Here is a 12393-nt window from a genome sequence, read left to right as displayed (position 1 = left end):
ATCGCCACCAAAATATACTTATTACCATTCGACGTGGGAAACGGTCCTAGAAGTCGATGCCCCAAACATCAAAAATTTCAAGAATTTGTATGGGCTTTTTAGGCATCTCATTCTTGGATGAAATATTACCTGTTCTTTGGCACGCATCACAAAGCTTCACAAACTTTTCAGCATCTTTAACAACCGTCAGCCAATAGAACTCACTATCAAACACCTTCTGCGCGGTAGCATGCGCACCATAATGACCTCCAGTCAACCCTTCATGAACATGCTTAAGAATATCCCAACCTTCTTCCTTTGTCACACATCTCCTCAGAATCCGATCACCACCAATCTTGAACAAGAACGGGTCATCCTACACATACCGATTAACATCCCGGAAGAACTTCCTCTTTTGTTGCGTAGTCATACCCTCCAAAACAAAACCATTAGCCAAATAATTAGAAAAATCAGTGAACCATGGCATACCTTGCTTCTCCGCCGCAACAAAGTCGATTGACTCGTGAGGGAATGTATCTCTAATCTCCTCCTCACGCAACTCTTCTCTCCTTGGGTCCTCTAGACGGGATAGATGATCGGCCGCTACGTTTTCCGCACCCCTCTTATCTTTGATCTCGATGTCAAACTCGGAAAGTAGAAGAATCCACCGTATAAGACGAGGCTTCACGTCTTTCTTGTGAAAGAGAAAACGCAAGGCCGCATGATCGGTAAAAACGGTGGTCTTCGAAAGCACGAGGTACGAGCGAACTTGTCAAATGCGAAAACAACGGCTAAAAGCTCCTTCTCGGTGGTGGTGTAGTTCTCTTGAGCATCGTTCAACATTTTACTAGCATAATTGATGGGGTGAAAATGTTTAACTCGTCTTTGCCCCAAAACCGCTCTAACCGCATAATCACTAGCATCGCACATGAGTTCAAACGGCAAACTCCAATTGGGAGCACTTACGAGCTTTTCTTTCAAAAATGTAAACGCATTCACACACTCATCATCAAACACAAATGGTACATCTTTCTCGAGAAGTCGGGTCAACGGGCGGGTAATTTTTGAAAAATCTTTGATAAATCGCCGAACTTGCCTCGGAATTGGTGGGTGATGATTTCGGTGAAGTATCTATGGTGATCGGTTAATTTTCAGACGAACTTGCCTCGGACTTCAACGGATTAGGTCCAAAACAATCGAACCGCGGTCCTTGCGAACGCAAATGTGGCATGTACCTGAAAAACAAACAAAACTAAATTGGTAGACTCTGATAAAATACTCGAAAATAAAAAAAAAACTGAAAATAGATTAAAATAACTAACACTTAAAATTAGACTCCTACGACTCAAAGCAATAAATAAAGCAAACAGCACATATAAAGCAAGAAAGTCTAATCAAAGCTAATAACGCAATCGCCAAGAGTCCCCGGAAACGACGCCAAAAACTTGATGTGCTAAAAGTAGTTTAATATTTATTAACTAAATTAACTAAAAATAAACACTAAGTAATACTCTAGACTCTCTAAAACTCGACTAAACTACTAACCGGCAAGTGAACCGATCGACTCTAGTAAAGCTAACTAAGTCTGGATATCGAACCCATGAGACTCTCTATATTACGTTTATTAGCTAATTAGTGTAAGGCCCCGAACCCCGGGAACCCCACAGTTGGTAATCATTCAAACACTCGTAAAATTTAATAAACCTAAAAACCGTTTCTTCCATTAAAACAAACGTATCAAAGTATAATTTTGCGGAAAACATGAAAAATGAAATAAGTTCCCGAAACCCGGGAATTTTGCCCAAGAACCAAAATAAGTATAACTTTTATAAGTTTCCTTGAAATAAAATATTCATAAACAATTCTTCCTTCCAGTATGCCCTTCACCATCCAAGTAGCTCCGTGCACGTCCAAGCGATAAGACATCCTCTTCCAAATCCTGAAACTTACACTAACATGCACACAAAGTCAGCTTGAGCTGAGTGAGTTCAAGTTTTAAGTAAAAGATATTAGTAGTAAAATCATGATAGCCATACCAAAGGTTTTCTAAAAGTAAAAGGGTACATCCATCTAATCATCATTATCGAACTTAAACATCCTCATAGATACATATACAAATGTATATGTAAACATCCATTCAATAACATCCCTATATACATAACAGTATATATATAACATCCACGTATAACATTAGGGTCGAGCAAACGTACAATCCAAACACGTAACATCAGTGCATGCAAACACGAAGTAGGCATACACAACATCAGTAGTCGAAACGACTACAACATAGCCAAATAGAGGCCAAGAAATAATGTATATACATACATACATATATATATATATATATATATATATATATATTTAACATCCCAAGGCTTACCATATACTAGCAAGCCTATATAAAATCATTTTAAAAACATTTCATCAAGTAAGAAAACATTTAGGTGCGCATGCTAGCCCAAAAGTAAAATGAGTAAGAGGGGCATCATGAACTCACCTGAGATCGATCGAATACTTGCAACGAGCTAGGAAGTTCCTAAGGGCCCAATCACAAGCAAGGGCCTGTAAATTATACATAACGCGTTACTAAACTTGACTGTAGGAACACTCTAGCCTAATGGGCCATACAAGCCCAACACTTTGGCCCAGGGCCCAACAACTTGGCCCAAGGCCCAACACTTGGCCCAAGGCCCAACACGTGGTCCAAGGCCCAACACCTGGCCCAAGGCCCAATACCTGGCCCAAGGCCAAGGATAGTCAAATCGGGTCGAATGCGCGTGTAATAAACCTTAAACCCATTTGTTAAACGAATCAGCCCCGAATGGACCAAATTCTATTTTAAATCTTTTCATTCATCAAGATTATGTCACCCGAGTTGATAGGGTTGACGGGTCCTTTTTACAACTCTTACTTTAACATTTAAATGAAATTTCGCGCACCGCCGACTCGATTAACGAAGCACTAACCACAACAGCCCCGAGCATCAAAAAAATAATTTTCCCACAGCCCTTGGACTCCCCTAGGGCCATGCAAACTGATTCGGTTGGTCATCCAACCGATTAACTCATCAAACTCAACAATTCTAGACAACCGAACATAACAATCAAACTACAACTAGTTGATCAACTTAACGAACACCTAAGAACATGATCTTTGAGTATGATATACGGGACATACCTAGGAAGATTGTGATGCAAGAACTCACTTCAAACAGCCCCGACAAGAACACAATTGAACATCCACCGGTTAAGCCTAAAACGAACTTATCGATCAATAACGAGTAAAACGTGTAGATTTTAGCATGCGAAGATGCATTTAATTACATAGGATAACCTTTGAAATAAATTATTAAATTTTTACCAGACTTTAATAAATGTCTTAGGTTTATAAAAATATTTTTATTATATTTTTCTATTGGACACAAAAAATTATAAAAATTTCTCCAACACAGCAAGGTACGTGCAGCTATTTCAGTGCACAACAAAATGATTTTATTTTTATAAAATTCATTACCGAACCAAATTAAACGAATCCAATTGAGTTTGGTTCCTAACTCAAAATATTAACTTCCAGAAGTGGAACCAACCAATTTGGACCTGTCGAAAAAAGTTTATGACGTCGGGAAGACAGACCAGAATCCGTCATCCCGCATCAGCTTTGACACTCGATTTTATAAATTCATAAAAACCATTCAAATCTCGTCCAAAAATTACGTGTTATACCTTTCTGGAAACTAGACTCAAATTAGAACATAATAGAATCAAGAATCGATCAAAAAAATGGATCATCATCGCGTTACAGACCCTACAATAAACGTATACGAATCTTTCAGCAAACTGTTATCATCAAAACTCAAACTTAACGACCAATAAGCGCGTTAATATGATCAATTAAGGTGTAAAAGACATGGGGAATCATAAAGCCGACCTTGAATTGAAGTTTTCATGGCTTAGAATTGGCTGCAAAAAGGAAAATCGTGGGTCTAGGGCCTGCTCTAATCTGCCGATCGCAACATTGCAAGGGGCTAGGGTTAGTTTATGTTGTAACATAAGATATTACACTCTAGTCCCTCCAGATTGAAGCGTAAGGCAAAATAGAAGGAAAAGTTAAGTTCTTTAACGTACAGGGATAACATAAAGGCTTCCGAGAAACGTCGGATAAATCCCGAGAATTATACATACTCTACAAGCTTTAATTCTTGAAACCGGAATTAATGGGCGTTACAATTAGGCTTGACTACAAAACACGACTAATTAATTATATTTATTTGGGGCGTTTTTATTAAAAAAACTAATTAAATACTATAATTAAAAACTAATTAAGAAAATAAGTAATTTAAACGAAAACAAAGTTTGTTGTGAAAATAAGATGATGATGAGAAAACTACCTAGGCTAGAATCCCCTGAATTTCAATACTGAATTAACCCAGGAAAATATTTAGTTATGGACTGGGATCGTAAAATAGACACTTAAAAGAAAACCCGGACAGGACCCCTGACCCTCTCAAGAAGACACCTATGGGTTTCCAATAAATTTTAACGCACAACAGTATTAAAAATCAAGTTCCCTTACGGTCACCTAATTAATTATGATCTAGTTCCTTTATACGAAATCCTACCTTACAACGCGGAAATCAAAGGCAATTTAAAATATTTAATTGATTCAATAGACAATAATAAATAATCAACCCTAGACGAACTCCTTACGAAGAACTAAATCTAACAAGATTGAATAAAAAAGATCTATCAATAACCTAGCACTTTACAGATTTTAGGTTAACAGCACACTTAGGTTTATTTTACAATATTATTCCTATGATCTTATCATGAAATCAACCATAAAATAATCAAGAACACAAAGTAATTGATCTAATAGCACCCTATCATATGACAAACAATAATCAAGGAAAGCTATGGAATAAAACTCATCAAACAATCCTAAATATCCATATGCATCAATTAATTATAAATGAATCTTTTACTAAACCATAAAAACCATAACAATAAATAAATCCCAAGTCAAATCAAAACATCAAAGTAGGTTCACATAAGCCTAGGCGGTCTAAGGGTTTAGCCAACAACCATACTCAAGAACAAAAGAAAGTAAATAGGTTTAAACAATAAATTCATGACGAAAATAATGGATTAAAACCGACTAATAAGGATTTTTGGATGAGAAGGCGTTGAACCCGGATGCTATTTGTTTGAACCAAAGATGCTCTTTCTCTCCTTGCCTTGTGATCTCCTTTTGTTGCTCACGGCTGCTCTTTCTCCCAAAAAAAATCTGTCTTCCGTCCTCTTCTCAAAACAATAATGATGATCCCTTTATATAATGCTTGTCCTTTTCTTGTTCCACAAGTCAAAGTAATCGGCCCATTTGTAAACCGACTTTTGTATTTATGCTGTCAAAACATAATTTGTTAAACGGACTAAGTGATTAATACCATACACTAATTGAGCCCATTAATTAATTTATTTTTAAAACTCTCGCTATCAGCCCAACATGAGAAGCTCAATTAATTTTTTGATTTTCTTTTATTTTGTTTTTTAACTAAACCTAACTTGAAATTTCATTATCTAACAATCATCATTGTTAATTACTTTATATTTTGAACTAAATACATAATAACAATAATAATAATATGCAAACTCTATTCGGATATTCACTCGTTGGTCTCAAGTTTGTAAACATGCTCCAAGTTTTTGCTCGTTGTCTCTTAAAACATTTAGACTTTGCATACGAGCCACTTTAGTATAATATTCAATAAAAACCAACTCAAAACCAATTTAAAGTGTAGAAAATATTTATATATAATATGTATACTTTAACCCATATCAGAAGAAGAGAGAATAAGAGTGGTTTGGATGTTCTTGTGTGTGTGTGAGAGAAATGAGAGAGTTTGAAATGCTCCTCACGCTTACTCCCAATGAAACTCCTTGCATGTTTTATCTTACAAAGAAGGAAAGAGAAGAGGGAAAGAGGGGGGGGGGGGGGGGGGGGCTTCCTTCCATCTTTTCAAAAATCAAATTATTTTTATAACATAAAATAAATTATGATATATATATATATATATATATATATATATATTTTCATGTTATAAAATTTTTATATCATGTTATAATGAATAAAAGGTTACATAACAAAATGTAGGTATATGCAAGTGAACAAGTCTCACATATTGTTTTTTAACCATCTTAAATAATATTATGGAATCGTCTCTCTCAAAATATAAATAACCCATATGATTTATTTGTTACACAAGTACAATGTATTTAGAAACCCCTTTCCAAATAGCATAAGTGTTAATATTTATTTATTTGATATGATCATATCATATATAAACAAATATTATTGGTGTTTGTCTAGGTTGTTATTGGGTATGACACGACTTGGATCATAACGTACTAGCCACATCAATAATAACATGTGTCTCGGAAAGACCGATTCCGACAATCTCCCACTTGCACAAGATACATAGAAAATTGATGCAAGTAGCAAATACCGCCTAACTACGGTTTACTACCCCTAATACGCATGACGAAGTTCCATTCAATAACATCATCCCCTTCAAGTCCCTTACTTGAAATGATTTAGGTGAAACTATCATTTATCCTTTAGTCTCAGAAGTCATGTTAAACCCAGAGACACAGAGTGATCATTCTCTATTGATTTAACTTAACAGGCCTTAGACATCTTACTCTCAACGAATAAGAGGTACAAATCCCCTTTTGACTACATATGTGTCTCACAATCACCTTGTACTATACCTGATCGTAGCCTTATGTACCGTCATGTTTCAGAGCAGCGAAGAACTAAGTCAAAGTATAATATTTGGTGAATATCAAGACCCAATATGTATCTCAGGTCGGAGGATATTATGATATTCGCCTTTCCTCAAATTTACTTATGATCAATCACAAAGATTCCATGTAGTAGCATTTGAGAGCGGGTCAGTCCAATATTTATATCTCATAAATATCTATGAACCTTGGCAGCAACCTTTTGCTCTATATTCATACCTTATGAATATTCAAAAATTCAAGTTCATAATAGTCTTACCTTCATACTTGTTCCCACAAATATGAACGACTACGGACATTTAGAATAATTAACTTATTCATGGATTTAAACATGCTAAAATGGAACACAACTCAAAATGTCATAATCATAAACCATAATCATATGAATGAGCGAAAATAACAATTGTTCCGGTATCCAAATACAAAATTGATCATATTCAATCACTGGAATATCGAAGTCCTAAGGCACAAGTGTGAACTTCATGCTTTAGCCTTCTTGTTTTGATCGATGTGAACTTTGCAAATACATATCTTTCCTTTCTCAACTTCATCCCTTATCTAGTTGAATCTGCGCTCAATGTTCCTCGTCTTTTGATTTGCACGAGGTTCCTTGATTTGAGCAATCGCACCCTCGTTGTCACAAAATATCTCTAGAAGGTCCTGAATGGTATGGACTACCCCTATATCGGCAATGAATTTCCTTATCCAAGCAGCTTCTTGAGCTGCCAATGAAGCGGTGATGTATTCTGATTCTGTGGTGGACAATGCTACCACATCTTGTTTTGAACTCTTCCAAGAGACTGCCCCACCATTCATAATGAAAACATAGCCCGATTATGATCGAGAATAATCTCGATCGGTTTGGAAACTCGCATCCGTGTAACCCTTTACAACGAGTTCCTCCTCACCAGAACTGTATATTAGAAACATGTCCTTAGTCCTTGTAAGGTATTTCAATATACTCTTAACCTCCATCCAATGGCTACTTCCCGGATTATGTTGGAATCTACTTATCATGCTTAAAGCGCATGATACATCCGGTCTAGTACATATCATTGCATACATGATGGATCCTATAGCCGATGCATATGGGATTCCATTCATTTTCTCTTGCTCATCCTTTGAGCTTGGACATTGAGATGCACTCAATATTGTTCCTCTTGGAATAGGTATCAAACCTCTCTTAGAGTTCTCCATCTTGAACCTTTTCAAGATTTTGTCAATGTATGTACTTTGGTTTAAACCTATTAGCGGCCTTGATCTATCCCTATAGATCTTTATTCCCAAAATATAGGCAGCTTCACCAAGATCTTTGATGGAAAACAACTTCCAAGCCATGCTTTTACACCTTCCATGGTTCGAATGTCATTTTCAAATAGCAGTATGGCATCAACATACAATACTAAGAAAGTGATGATGCTCCCACTAGCTTTCTTATACACAAAAGCTTCATCAGCGTTCTTGATGAATCCAAATTTCTTAACTTCTTCATCAAAACGGTGATTTCAACTTCTAGATGCTTGCTTCAATCCATAGATTGATTTCTTTAACTTGCATACTTTATTAGGATGTTGTGGATCAACAAAACCTTCGGGCTGAACCATATAGACATCTTCCTCAAGATGCCCATTTAGAAAAGTGGTTTTGACATCCATTTTCCATATCTCATAGTCATAATATGCGGCCATGGCAAATAATATCCTAATAGACTTTAGCATTGCAACGGGAGAGAAAGTCTTTTCATAATCAACTCCTTAAGTTTGAGTAAAACCTTTGTTGGTGCACATTGTGTGGCCGTCGCTTGGACAATAGTTTAGAATGTTTATGTTGTATGCTGTACACCTAGGTAATGGTTCACGCTGAAAGTGATCCATTTGAAAGAGCATTTTCAAATGGATACTCATTCGATCGAATGAGTTTCTGATTCGATCGAATGAGTCTGCCATTCGATCGAATAGGACTCATTCGATCGAATGAGTCCTGACCGAATGGCAGCGGGTATAAATACCAGCTTTCAGGCGTGAACAGGGAAGAGTTTAAGGTTTTTGCGTGCCCGGGGCCCAGGTGCTGTCCGGATGAGGGGGGAGGCCATGCTCGACCTCCCCCTGCCATAGATCGTGATTTCAGTGTTTAACAAGCATGTAATCTTTCGTTTTTATCAATGAAATCGTTTGTTTCGTGTTTGTTTCTGTCCGTCTTTGGTTTTCAAACCTTCCGTCTCGAACGCGCTCGGATCGTCTCGGTCCCGGCTGAACCAACAACCTTTTGCTACAAGTCGTGCTTTATAAGTATCCAAGTTTCCATTCATATCGGTCTTCTTCTTGTAAACCCACTTACTTACAACCGGTTTGGAATTAAGAGGTGGTAAAACCAAATCCCATACTTGGTTGTCATGCATGGATTACATCTCAACGTTCATGGTTTCAAGCCATTTGTCACAATCGGATTGTGACATTGCAGCAAGGTATGTGGTTGGTTCATCCGAATCTACCACATAGCATCCATCCATGAAAAATCCATATATTTTGGGTGGATGACTAATTCTACCTGATTTGCAAACGTTTTATGTGTTTTGATCAACCATTTGATCATTCTCAACAACCTCTTGTTGATTGCTAGTATCAACCAAATGTGTATTGGCTTGTGGTTCTCGATCCTCCTCGAGTTTCACCATTCTACTAGTACCTTCCATAAGGAACTTGGTTTCCATGAACTCAGCCTTTCGAGCAATGAACACCTTTTGCTCGGTTGGGTTGTAGAAATAATATCCCATGGAGTCCTTTGGATATCCTACAAAGATACACTTAGTGGATCTACTTTCAAGTTTGTTTTGGGTGGTGTTCTTGACATAAGCCTCACAACCCCATACCTTTAAATATGATAATGATGGAGCCCTTCCATTCCATATTTCAAATGGTGTCTTGTCCACTTTCTTGGTTGGGGCCATATTTAGAATACGGGCCGTGGAGAGCAATGCGAAACCCCAAAATGATAGAGGAAATGTGCTTCTAGCCATCATAGATCAAATCATATCCAATAGAGTTCGGTTCCTCCTCTCGGACACACCATTATGTTGTGGTGCTCCAGGTGGAGTAAGTTGTGAGATGATCCCACAACTTCTAAGATGATTTCGGAAAGCATCACTTAGGTATTCACCTCCTCTATCCGAACGAAGTACTTTGATGGTTTTATCGAGTTGATTTTGTACTTCATTTTGGAATATTTTAAACATTTCAAAAGCTTCATCTTTGTGTCTTAACAAGTACACATACGCATAACGACTATAATCGTCAATAAAGGTAATAAAGTATCTTTCACCATTCCTTGTCATTACCTTAAAAGGACCACATACAACCGAATGTATGATACCTAATAAGTCTTTTGCCCTTTTGTTTGTTCCACTAAAAGGGTCCTCGGTCATCTTTTCAAGTAAACAAGACTCACAGTTATCAAATGAATCGTCTTCACTTGATTCCAAAAGGCCATTCTTTTGAAGTGTATGTATGCGATCTTTGTTTATGTGACCAAGGCGACAATGCCAAAGATAGGTATTACTCAAATCCATTTTGAGTCTCTTGGTGCTTGATTGGTACAATGTGTTATCATAAGATGTGTTATCATAATATGTGCTATCATGAACTAATTCATAAATGCCATTAGACGGAATCGCTTTAAATAAAAGACATCATTCATAAAAACACAAATACAATCGTCCACAAATTTAAAATCAAAACCATATTGTCTTAACAAAGAAACGGAGATAATATTCCTAGTCAAACTTGGAGCATACAAAACATTATTTAAAACAACTACCAAATCATTTGGAAGCTTCAAAATGTAGTCCCCTTAGGCTTCAACAACAACCTTTGCTCCGTTTCCCATGAAGAGACTTATATCTCCCTTCTTAAATCCATCGTTTCCTTTAAACCCCTGCAACAAATTGCAAATATGAGTCCCACATCCGATATCCAATACCCATGTGTTAGAGGAAATAATATTAAGATCAACATGAATCATGAAAGTTATACCTGAGGTTTGCCCCGCATCCCTCTTAGCTTTCAACTCTTTTAAATAGGTTGGACAATTCCTCATGCAATGCCCTATCTCCCCAAAACCAAAGCACGGATCCTCCGCGCAAGCCTTTGGCTTATTTTCTTTCAGTTTGCGTGGTTCCGCTTTAGCCTTTCCCTTAAACCTACCGTTGACTTGTCCCTTACCTTTGGCAACCTTTGCCTTGGGTTCCGGTTGATGCCTCTTCCTATTTCCTCCTTCATTGATCGTGAGAACGGGTAAAACCCTTATACCAATTCCTTTCTCGGCCGTTTTAAGCATTGCATGATGCTCACCAATGCTTTTGTCCCATCCATTCATGTTATAATTCATAAAAAAAGTCTCAAAATTCTTGGTTAAGCCATTTAGGATCAAATCCGTGGCTAACTCTTTTGAGACGGGACAATTTAACCATTCGAGACGATCAATTTGGCTTTTCATTTTAAGCACGTAAGAGGAAACCGATTGGGTTTCTTCCATACGACATGCATGAAGCGCTCGAACAGTTTCGAAGCGTTCCACCCTAGCTTGTGTAAGGAGCATTTCCTTAAGTTGGGTGATCATGCCGTATGCCCCATGAAGTTCAAAATCCTGTTGAATCTCGGGAATCATTGTTCACAACATGAGGCAAGAAACTTGCACCGAATCTTCATTGTGTTTTACCCAATTGTTATAGTCATTGGTATCATCAATGCTAGGTTCATCGGGAATAGGATTCTCTAATACGTAGGATTTATTTTCTTACTTGAGAACGATTCTCAAGTTTTGATACCAATCCATAAAGTTGTTGTAGTTTAGATGATCCTTATCGAGTATAGCTCTTAGTGATAGGTTATGAACGGGTGGGATAATAGTGTTAGGTGGATTGTTGATTACGGCCATCAACAAATTTAACAAAGCTCAATTTAGTATTTTCGATATCAATAATTAATTTTAATCGTTAATACCCTTTATGTCTCCTAGACAATTAATGATTAAAATCTAGAACCCAACGTTACATTTAAATAGTAGTTAGGTGACTTTTATCCTACCATTCAAAATAACAAGGTAGTCAACATTTGACGATTGCAAGCCTTTGCAACTTCTAGTCTTACGGGACGGTTAAACATCTTATGTTTAGTTGGCATGTTTAATTCCATCAACACCATTGTACGCCATGCTTCGGTGACCCTATTCACATGGTTTCCGATTTAAGTCGTCCTACTTATACATACGTGTGAGCTTACACATACAAGTGGTTAGGTGACCTTTATCCCACAAATATGGTAAACTCACCTTAAACTCACAAGTTTCCTCCAATATAGTTAGGTGACCTTTATCCCACATCAAGTTCCCAAGTGATTCGAGTGTTGTATAAAAGGATGGTGTTTGACTTATTTTATAAAAGGGATTTTCATTTTCTAAAATTCTAGTTTGGCAAACAATTTATGTGCCTTGCATTTGCATGCATTCAAATGTATGGTACTTAGTTTAAAAACCCATTTTCAAAGTTCCTATTAATAAAAACCCATTTTATTATGAAATCATTAGCCTTTAATAAAGCCAATTTTATTACCTAACGATT

The sequence above is a fragment of the Bidens hawaiensis genome, unplaced genomic scaffold (genome assembly GCF_021521415.1).
Source record: "Bidens hawaiensis isolate Kalapana, Puna unplaced genomic scaffold, B.hawaiensis_p1.1 tig00004931_1, whole genome shotgun sequence".
Lineage (NCBI taxonomy): Eukaryota > Viridiplantae > Streptophyta > Magnoliopsida > Asterales > Asteraceae > Bidens > Bidens hawaiensis.
The sequence above is the reverse complement of the archived record's forward strand: the minus strand, read 5'-3'. Positions refer to the sequence as shown.